This window comes from Eschrichtius robustus, chromosome 11 (genome assembly GCF_028021215.1).
Source record: "Eschrichtius robustus isolate mEscRob2 chromosome 11, mEscRob2.pri, whole genome shotgun sequence".
In the NCBI taxonomy this organism is placed as follows: domain Eukaryota; kingdom Metazoa; phylum Chordata; class Mammalia; order Artiodactyla; family Eschrichtiidae; genus Eschrichtius; species Eschrichtius robustus.
The window spans coordinates 23,803,977-23,815,098 of NC_090834.1; the positions used below are offsets into that span (position 1 = coordinate 23,803,977).

Genomic DNA, 11,122 nt, shown 5'->3' on the forward strand with positions numbered 1-11,122 from the left:
TAGCTCCTGGGAGGATCAAAGGCCTGCAAAGAAAGCTTTTGCAAATGTGGGGTACAGAAGCCCATCGTCAGTGGCAGCTGCTGGACGCCTTCCCCGAGCACAGGCTCAACTGCTAGAGGGTTCAGGAGGCTTTGAGTTTGCACTGGTAGTTCACCTCTTCTAATGAGGTCACCTCTCAGCAGAGTAGGTGGCATGACTCTGCTAATGGGAGATTTGGAAACGCAGATTGCAATTACAGTCTTTGTTTCCAGATATGCCCCATAGTTTCCAAACAGCCCAGGGAGCTAGAAACAGGACAGCTCCTCTACAAATATGTAACAGAGATGGATAGGACACATTCTGCATTGAGTAACACCCCAGTGTCTAATGCTATTTGGTGTTATCTTTTCTTAGGAGTAGATTGGGGTGGGGGTCAGGGGGTGGGGTGGTATGGGAATGACACTGGCCAGGAGTGACATTTCTCTAACATTTAGAGCTCTGTCGTTTGCAATTCCATGTAGTCATTATGCTAGTGAAAAACCCACAGTTTAGAGGGTTTAAGTGACCTGTCCCATGGCCACCACTCTAAGCTCTATCATCTACAAAATGGAAATAACACCTGGGCTGCTGTTAGAATTTAGTGTGTGAAAATGGATAAATCTTCTACAGCTATAATGCCTCATAATGATTAGTCCTAAAATACATATCTCTGTGAGTACCACACAGAGAATGGAAGCAAATACACGTCTTCCCAACCCTCTTTCACTTTTCTTGCCAGCCTCGGAGAGAAGCAGCCTGAGTTTGGGACCACAGAGCCCTGGGCGTGGCCCTCTGCAGCCACAGTCTTTGCCCTCAGAAGCCCTGGATTGCAGTGCCCGAGTCGCCATGACAACAGGCAGTGGCTCTGCTCCTGGATGGCCAGATCCAGTTTCTTGTTGGTTTGTTTGGCTTTTGTTTTTTGAGGTTGTTTTGTTTTGCTTTAATTAACCAGAGCAGACTCCGTGTCTCATTTGGATTTGCTATTGTCTTCATTCCTGAGTATTTCTTGGATCTGAATTGTAAATCAGTAATTCTCCTTTCCCCAGATAGTTCTTAGTGAGTCAGGATGGAGTATAGAACAGCAAGCAAGATTCTGCTTGAATTCCAGCCCAAAGTTGATAAAGTGGGCATTCGTCCAAGTGAAAGCATCTGCCAGGGGTTGGTCAAGAGTTGGAGGCTCTGACCCAAAGCTTTTGTACATCTCCTTATCCCCAATTTAATTAACGCATACCCGTATGTATGTATGTATGTATGCATCAGACACCGTTAGAGGTCTTTTCAAGCACCTCCCTCAATCCTCCTTGTGGGTGGAGGGCATCACTGTCTCCTTGGAACAAATGAAGACACAACAGAGTCTCAGAAAAGGAGCTTTGTACCAACGCAAGGCTCTTTCACTATTGTGATGCTTCTCTGTCAGGTTGTACCAACAGGTCTGTGTTCACTCTGCTCAGAGGGATCACAGGTAACTGAGACCAAACGTAAGACCAAACTGTCTCACCTCCCCATCCTCCCACTTTTGGCCGAGAGCTTCAACATTCTAGCTCCTCTAAAAGAATAATGTAGTAACCAGATTGAGACATCACTTTCTGGTCTTCGAGAGCAGATCAACTCTTCAGGCAGTCTAAAGGGAGAGAGCTTGTGCTCTCTCCTGACCAAGAATTCTAAATGTCATTTGGGTGCCTGGACTACTTTGCCTGGGAGTGGGTCCTCCACTGGACCCTGTGTGGGTCCTCCACTGGTCCCTGAATGGGCCCTGCCAGTATGAGGGGTCTCCTCCAGTACCAGGGTACACATCACCCCAGAAAGTTTGGCGAGGCCTATGCTATTCTGACTCATTGGGGGGAGATGGTATACTGTTGAGCAGAACAGTTCAAAAAGGATTATTCTGAATGCCATATGCAAAATGAATTTTAAAGGGGAAATTGGACTCAGAGAAACCAACTAGGAAACCGTGAGAATAATCCAGGTCAGGGAGGAGGATGTCTGGTTGAGGACAGGGGCAGAGGGAATGGAAGAGAATAGACAAGTAGAAGAGGTCAGTTGAAGGAAGAATCAGAAGGACTGGCAACTGGATCGAGGAGGTAGGTCTAGAACCTGCCAGATTTTAGTACTGTGTGGCTGTAACTAAAAGTCCTCCAGATATCCGCAATCTCAGTCTTCCTGTCCTCTAAGTGAAAGTGCTTTCTTTAAATATTAATAACTGGGATGAACTTTTTTTTTTACATTCACTTTTTAGTGCTTCATTTAATTACTCATATTGTTACCATATTGCTTTCTGCTACTTTTCCTTGCAGATGGATTAGTTAAGCTTTGTTTCCCAGCCAGAGGACTCACTGAATTACTATTTGTAATGCCGTTTCTATGGAAAATGAATCATAAATTTCAAACAGCCTTGGAAATAGAATTTTGGAATACAGAGTTGCTGACGTCTTTTATTGTGTTTTATTTGAAAAAGATATTCTGGTAGTAGATGTGGAATTGACATCTACTTTGAAGAAAGGTGAAGTTGGGAAGCATATATTTGGGAGCATTTGTCCAGAAGTCAGAATTTAAAAGTCTGGGAATGATTGAAACTGGGCAGTGAGAAATAGTGAGGCACACTGCACACCATTGGTTCAGCCACTTTCGTACTGGAAGGAAAAACAATACAAGGTCTGCTTCATTTAAAATAAAATACGTAAAGCCTGAATCAACTTTGCCATGGTAAAAAATAATTTTTAAAAATATGCAATAAATTGCTATTTTAGAAATGTCCAATTTAAATAAATATATCTCGAGTTGTGAAAATATGAATTAAGATATTGAGAAATATAAAAGTACTTTTTGAAAAAATGGAATGAATTGCACATAGTAGTTTAAATTGATTTCAAATCAACCCACTTGGGTGCAGCAATGGTTGCATGTGTGGTCCTGTCTATATTGAAACTGAATGAGTCACTTGGCACTTCAGGGGCTATGACACCAGCCTGCTCACTTGGTATTTCCTGTTGAGAAGATCATTTATGATCCAAGTTGCTATATTGAATTCAACTGAGCAGATCTTTATTAAGTACCTTTCATACGCCAGCACCAATCTAGGCATTGGGAGGGGGTACGAATTGTACAGCTGTTTCCCTGCCATTAAGGAATTTGTCATTCATTTGGGGAGGCACAACTAACACACAAAAGACAATCGGAGAACACAAAAGATGCAGTATGTTCCGTTCGCAAATTGTCTGGCTTTTTTTACTGTGGGGACATCAAGAAAGAGAGAGATCTCTGTGAACTAAAGCAGACTAGGAAGAGTGTATGAAGGAAGAGGGATGAGTTTGAATGGATTTAGGCTAGAGTGTCATCAGACTAGGAATCTAGGAAAAGGCTTACTGTGTGGGGAGGAAAGGATGATGGAAGATTCAGACCTGAGGTTGAGTGAAGCTGGCAGATGGAGTGTCCCTGTCAGGCAACCTGGAGGAGAAAGCCTAGATAGTTGAGGTGTGAGTAGGTTTTGAAGTCCTTGAATGCCTGGTTAAAGGATCCCATCTTAATCTAATACATAATAGAAACGGGATATGACCAATGAGACAATGTGATATTGAGCACAAAATTTTAGAAGTAGGAGCAAAGCCAGGTAGGGTGCTGGTCCTCCACCCTGGGACACTGTCAGCCACATGGATGCTCTGAGATGACAAGCTTGAGGTTAATGACTTTTTTTCAGCTTCCGGTTGGTTCTTGAACCTAAATCCTAAATGTACAAGGGGAATGGCCCTAGCCTGAAAATGCCAGCTGAAACCAAATTAAGAGAAATGTAGACTCCAGCCAGAAAAACTTGCAAAAGAAAGATCGAAGCTGAGGCCCCCTTGTCAATTTGCAAAAGCCATGGGCCAGTCAGGCAGTTGTCCTGGGAGCTCAAGAGAGAGAAATTACAGCCAAATCTAATTGACCATCTTCATGATCCTGAAATCATTCCTTATAAGTGAAGATGTACTCTCTGCTGGGGAGGCTGAAAGTGACTGGTCAATTGGATGCGGTCAGGAGACATTCCACTGCCTGACAGATTCTGTGAATTTTTCACTTACAAGCCAGGGTGACAGTGGGTAGGAAAAGCCACAGCATTACCTGAGTGGGGCACATTTTCTGAGCCCTCACACTCAGCCCAGTAGTGAATAAAGTTGAAATGATGGGTAAAGGGAATCTGTCTCTGTCATCAGCTTTCATGGAAGGCCCTTCACACAGGAGCAAGGTTCTGCTGGAAGACCCAGGCCCACATTAGCAGGTCTCTGCCTTCGGTTTCACTCCGCTTTGTCACTCCTCAGCCACTGTGGTCTCTTCCGATCCCCCAGGGTACAGTGAGTGCGCAGCTAGATCCCATGGGTCCACCAGCCCAGAGCCTTACCGGGCTCAGCAGCTGACTTGGGAAAGATGGAAAGCGGATGTTGAGAGGCCACCATAGCACATAAGGATCCTCAGCAGGGCCACAGGTGCAGGGAGTGGGAGGTGAGAGGGTGGAGGAGACACGCTGGGTATTTGATCTTCTCTAACTCTGGGCAAAACACTCCTGCAACGTGCTGCCTTCCATTCCAGTAGAGGGTACACGTGAGAACTGGATCATTTGAGTGCAGATTTGAAGTGCGTTCTAAAGAAAGATAAGACATGGTTGGAAGCAGCCAAAGTTTAAGAATCTTTCAAATGAGCTATGGGAAGACATCCCACACTTGTGTCTGGAGACAGCATAATTGCTGTCTGAGCTTCAGGCTCTGACCTTAGGCCTCACTCTTTGACACAGCCCATGTGTGGGGTGACAGGCCCTGCCTTTCGAACAAAATCCATGTGTAAAGGCTGCAGAAATCTTGATGTGGTCTGGCTGCACTTCCACCGTGCTGCATTTGTGAGTTTCTGCCTCTGGCATCATGGTTTACTTTTTTTTGAACAAATGGAAACTATAGCTGCCGCACATCCCTTTGGCATCTTCTCTTCCCCAACCCAACACGTGAAACGAGTCAGTGTAATATGTTCTAAAAATATTCGTATAATACTCAAAAATGCATATTTCTTTTCTTTTTTTTTGAATTTTATTTTATTTTTTTTTAATACAGCAGGTTCTTATTAGTTATCTACCTTATACATATTAGTGTATATATTTCAATCCCAATCTCCCAGTTCATCCACCACCACCACCCCACCCCCTTCCCCACCCCCCACCCCCTGCCCTGGCGTCCACACGTTTGTTCTCTACATCTGTGTCTCTATTCCTGCCCTGCAAACTGGTTCATCTGTACCATTTTTCTAGACTCCACACATATGCATTAATATACGATATTTGTTTCTAACATTTTCTCTTTTTGAGCACTTGGCTGTGGCAGGCAAACCTTACATGCTTTTGCTCTTTATGGATCAGGACCATTGTAACCAAGTTCATTGTGCTTTTGCTCTTTATGGATCAGGACCATCGTAACCAAGTTCATTTTGCTTTTGCTCCTGTTCTCTGTGAGGTTGGAGCTCAGTTATAGGAACATGGAGCATTTGTAAAGTATTTAGTCATTCAACCATCAAAACTCTATTGGACACCATTGCTACTAGGTATTGAGCATAAGAAAATTTTAAAAATTTTGGTCCCTCCCTTAAAGAACTTACAACATAGCAAGGAAGCAGGCAAGTAAGCAAATAATTGATGCATAGTGTGGCATATCCTATATAGAAACCGTAATGTTCAGTAGGAGCTTGGAAGAGGGTTTTAAGGGTCTGGAAAGACTTTGTTGAAGAACGTGGATTTTGCAGTACCTGTAGGAGTTCATGAGGACGACTATAATGAAGAAAGGTGTTCCTTCCAGGAGAGGAAGCGTGTACAGAGCCAGTGGTGAGCGAAGCAGCACGGTGGGCTGGAGGGCACTGGAAGCACCTCAGTAAGCCTAGGGTGGGAGCATGTGTCAGGAGGGACTCGGGACACAGGCAGAATGAACCCATCTAGGTCTTTAAATCTCATTCTGGAGATTTTGCTTGGTTATCTCATTAGCTGGGATAGCAAGCCATCAAAGTGTTACAAAGTGTTAAGGAAGGAAGTGACATCATCATAACTGTGCTTTATAAAGATGATGCTGATATAAGGGAAGAACGAATTGTAGAGGGTCAAGCCAGATGCAAGGAAAACAGCTCGACCCAACTGCTGGTATCCAGGTGAAATCTTTAAGTGTCTAAACTACAACAGTATAGTGATTTAGAGGAAACGTTGGATGGAAGAGGTGTTGAGGGAGAAAGGACAGAATGTAGTTACTGGGAGAGAGTGTGTGTGTGTGTGTGTGTGTGTGTGTATGTGTATAGTCGGTGTGATGGAGAAGATATTTCCCAAGACTCTGGCTTGGTCATCTAGGTTGATGGTGACAACATTAAGAGTAAGAGTTAAAGAGTAGGTTTGGGAAAGAATGAGTTGAGTTTGGTTAGAGGTGGACTTTGAGGTGGAAATTTAAAGTGGAGAGTTGTGTATCTGAACCTGGGGCTAAGAAGAAAGGCCTGGGCTAGGTGTGTAAATCTGAGAGTGTGTCTCATGTGTATGGGCAGCAGTGAGGGTAACGGTCGGGGAGATCACAGTGGGCACTGGACAAGCACAGGCTTATCACTGAATCTGGGTTTGAGTCCTGGCTCTTACCCCCGTGCTAGCCATATGACTTTGGGAAAGTCATTTAACCACCTTGAGCCCTGTTTTTCTCATGTTTAATGGAGATACAAGGATCTGCCTTAAAGCATTATTCGGTTATTTATTCAGTCGTTAATTCAACGAGTATGTATGTACGTAGGTATGTATTTATTTTAAATTTATTTATTTATTTTCGGCTGCATTGGGTCTTCGTTGCTGCTCACGGGCTTTCTCTAGTTGCAGCAAGCAGAGGCTACTCTTCGTTTCGGTGCGCGGGCCTCTCATTGCGGTGGCTTTTCCTGTTGCAGAGCACAGGCTCCAGGGCACACGGGCTTCAGTAGTTGTGGCACACGGGCTCAGCCGTTGTGGCTCACGGGCTCTACAGCGCAGGCTCAGTAGTTGTGGCCCACGGGACTAGCTGCTCGGCGGCATGTGGGATCTTCCCGGACCAGGGCTCGAACCCGTGTCCCCTGCATTGGCAGGCGGATTCTTAACCACTGCACCACCAGGGAAGCCCTCAAAGAATATTTATTGAGGTCCCACTCTGTGCATGGACTTGGGACACAAATGTGAAGAAAATAGTCATGGTCCACGCTCCAAGTTAACTTTCAGTCTTTTGTAGGGAGCAGACATTAAACAAATAATTGCCAGAACAATTATTGTTAGGGTAAGTGCTGAGAAGAATTGCACAAGAGAATGAGTTTATGACACCTGGTATAATAGAGTAGCACAGTACCAGCAGGAGTAGTAACACTTGTGATACTTTTCATGGAGTCATGGAGTGATGTGAATAGATTCTAGTTTCCAGTGGATTGAGTAACAAATGAGATGTGAGAAACTGGCAGTAATGAACAAAGATTATTCAAAAGTTTGGCTGCTAAGAGGGCTATATAGAGAAGTGGTGATTGAGGAAAAGTTGTGGGGTTTTCAAGATGGAAGACTTGAGCACGTTGAACTGCTGAGGGGAAGGACCTGGCAAAGAGGATAAGTTATAGGAAATAGGGACAGAGGTCTCTCAGGAGACAGGCAGATGTAAAGAAACGCACCTTCTCTGACTACCAAAAGAAGCATGGTAAGAGGATTAAATGAGATAACACATTACAAAATGCATGGCACAGTGGATGGCACATGGTGGGTGGTTTAAAAATTGTGTTGATTAAGGCTGTGAGCACGTACACACACACACACACATATGCTTACACATACACCTGTACATCTATCCACACATCTGCTTATATACATACGTGTATCTACCCACACACAGTGTTCAATGTTGTAATTGTGAGGATTAAAGGAGGGAAGTTGACGTTCATGCCTGGAGGCCTCACTTTCTTTGTGGAGAAGGAGGCAAGGAATCTGCTGAGAGATGGGGCAGAAATGTAGGTCTTGAGGAAAACCATGATGGGTTAAACTGGCTAGTGCAGGAATGAAAAAAAGAAGAAAGCTGACCTGGAGAAGGATTGCTGAATGATGCTGAGGGACCACTGAAGATTGGAGTGGAGAATCACATATTAGGGACAGTGAGGGCTGGGGAGTTTCCTCCAGCAAGCCCCATGTACCTCAGTACTGCATCATTTCAACCTGTGCACTGTGGTGTAACAAAACGCAGATGAGAGAATGAAGGATGCCAGCAGGGCAGTAAGTGAGGTGTTGGACGACAGGGTCTGACGGAACAGGAAAAAAACAAGTGGAGCCAAGCGGAACCCAGAGTAGGTGACAGTTGGTGGCTCGTCAAGATCAAAGAGTTGAGTTTAGGGGGTTTTGAGGGTGTAGAGGAACTGGAAGAATAGAAAACGGTCCTTGGAGAGTTGTGTATTGGCATTTCAGTTATCGAAAGAAGAGTGGTCTTAGAATGTGACCGAGATAAGGAGATGCTGAAGGAGAATGCCAGTGGTGGTCATGAGAAGTTGAGAACCTAGAGGCTGGTCCTCCGCCCACACTCAGGAACTGAAACTTCTTTCTCTAAGAGCACCGTGATCTTTGATTGCCAAATTAAAGTCCTCTCCTCCAGTCTCAAGTCCTTGACTTCTCCTAGCATTCTTTACTGTTGGCCACCTCCTTCCTCGTACTGTCTCCTCACTGGACGTCTGGTAAATGTACTGTTCTGGCCCTTCTCCCCTTCTCGTCCCTCCACTGGCTTCTCCTCTCAGCTCTCAGCTTGCTGGTAGAGACCTTCTCTGAAGACTCCTCTGAGCTGTGCCCACATTCACCGTCAGAGTCCCTCCCTAGCCAAGTGTCCATGAAGACTGGTGGAGGGAAAGAGAAGAGGCAGGAAGATGAGGTATGAAACTGGCTCTGAAGTTGGAGCAACTGACACATGGGCCTGAAACAGGGAAGTGGCAGTAGGAAAAGAGAAGAGATGCAAGTGGAAGGCATTTCAGAGTTTATGATGAAAGTCAACAGGACAACTGGGAGAAAGAAGTATGTGAGGGAGATGGAAACAGAAGGATAAGAGATGGTGAAACGTTGAGGCTTCCTGAGAGGACGATGTTGCCAGAAAGGGAACATGGGAGAGGATGCGTTTCGTGTGGAGCACGCTGAGTTTGCTGAGTTTAAGGTGCCAGCTGCCCATTCAGGTGAGATGCACAAAACACAGATGGACCTTGGAAAAGGTGCTTTAAAGAAAGAGAGAGGGTAGGAAGAGGCCATGTGAAAGTTGGGGGGCTGGGATGAGGGAGCTGGAAGGAGCATAGGAGAGCTGGAGGCGGGGCGCTAGAAAGTGGCTACGGTGGCGTTGGGGAGGGGGCTTGGGGGCTGGTACCGGCGAAGGAAGAGGGGACCCTGGGGAGATGGAATGGAGGCTGGAGACCGGCAGCGGAGAATTAGCAGCGGGGTTTTACACGGAGCTCGGAAGGGAATCTGGGGGCTGGTGTTCGGGGTAAAAGGAGGTCTGGTGTTGGGTGTCTAGAAAGGGGCTGTGGAGAGGGGGGTGGGCGCTTCTACGAGGGGGTAAGAAGGGGATGTAAGGGGCTAGTGCCAGGGGACTGGGAAGGTGATATGGGGGCTGGGACAGGGAGGGCGAAGTGCAGGAACCAGGATGAGGCTAGAGGGACATCGGGGGCCGGGGCCGCAGGGTCTGAACACGGGGCGGGGGGGTTGGGAGGGTCCCTCAGAAGGCAGGGCTGGGGGGAGCCTAGGTTTGGCGGGCCAGGGCTACAGGGAGAGAGGTTTTCCAGGCCAAGGGGACGAGGGACAGGCGCCGGCAGGCAGCCCGAGCCGCGAGGGGCGGGCAGTGGGCAGGGGCTGTACCCGGGGCGCGGGGGAGCGGCCGGGCCCGGGTAGGGCCAGGGGTTGGGGGGTGGGGGTGGGGGCGGCTGCCGCGCGCCCACGCCGGACGCGCGCGGAGGTTGCGGCCGCGGGAAGGGGGTGCGGGGAGACCAACCTGGGCCCGGTCCGGAGCAGTGGGTCCGGGACTGGCACGGCCTAGGCGCCGCGGCTCGGCGCTCCGAGCGGCGGCTTCCATCTTGCTCGGGCTCTCCCCGGGGCGCGCTCTCGAGCGGAGGTGCGAGCTCTCGGGCACCAGTGCGGCCCGACGGAGGCGCGTTCCTGCCGCCGGCGTGCGGGGCGGAGCGGAACAGCAAAGGGAGCTCGGGTGTCTGCCAGTCCCGGAGAGGGGTCGGCACGGTCCCTGGGGTCCCTCAGCCGGAGCAGTAAGCCCCCGCCACAGTAAGGCCTTCTAATTCGGGGGACCCCCTCCTTCCGGCCGGAGCTGTGCGATTGTGGGTCCACGCAAAGCCCATGGGAACGGGGGAGGGGCAGAACAGGGTGCTAGTTCACAGCGTTTGAACTGATGCCTTGCTCCCAAATTACCGGGGGTACAGCCTACCACAGTGTCTCTCGAGTGGCACCCTTACGCTTCCAGTCCTTTGGGTCTTGGAGGCGTTGAAGGTTCCCAGAGTCTCCTAGGAAATTGCCAGCACCTCTGGGAGAGGGAACCTCCTAAACTGTTAGCGGCCCACGCCCGCGGTGGGGATTCGTTGGCCGCCAGTGTGTGGAGCTGGGCCTGGAGAGCGGGACCCGGGAGGCATCCAGGCTGTCTCCTGAGAACCCTAAGATCCCAGAAGCATGAGCTGGAAGGGGCTGTGAAGAGAGTCTCATTCTACACCTTCTCCCACTTGACAGATGGAGAACAGAGGCCAAAGAGGGGGATTGACTTGTACAAAGAACTCTTCAGAGCGATGACACCCTGGAGAGAGCTGCCTGCCACCCACACCGCTTCTGACATCACTACTTTGTCTTTAAAGAAACAAACTCCTTTCCCCCTCACTCAGGCCTTGGATTTGATGAGACTCACCTTAATCCTCTCTAGAGTGGGGCAAATGATCAGGCCTGGACAATGAACATATTCCATTGTTCTAGACACAATGACTGGCTCTGGGTGGGCCCATAAGCCAATCCAAACAGTTGAGAATGATATCCAGGTCCTTTGTTGCAGTTTACGAGAAAGAGATTGTTCCCCTTTTACTGAGTTCATTGAGCTGGGGCTTCAGCTTCAAC

At 48.0% G+C, this 11,122-nt stretch overlaps 1 long non-coding RNA gene across 1 annotated transcript; it reads right to left on the reverse strand.

Moving 5' to 3' along the window:
• Positions 1–3,034: 3,034 nt before the first annotated feature.
• Positions 3,035–10,104, reverse strand: LOC137771357 (uncharacterized). The gene is made up of 2 exons (XR_011075357.1): positions 10,008–10,104; positions 3,035–4,630 (listed from the first exon to the last, which is right to left on the reverse strand). It is a non-coding gene; the product is annotated as an uncharacterized lncRNA (long non-coding RNA).
• Positions 10,105–11,122: the final 1,018 nt, after the last annotated feature.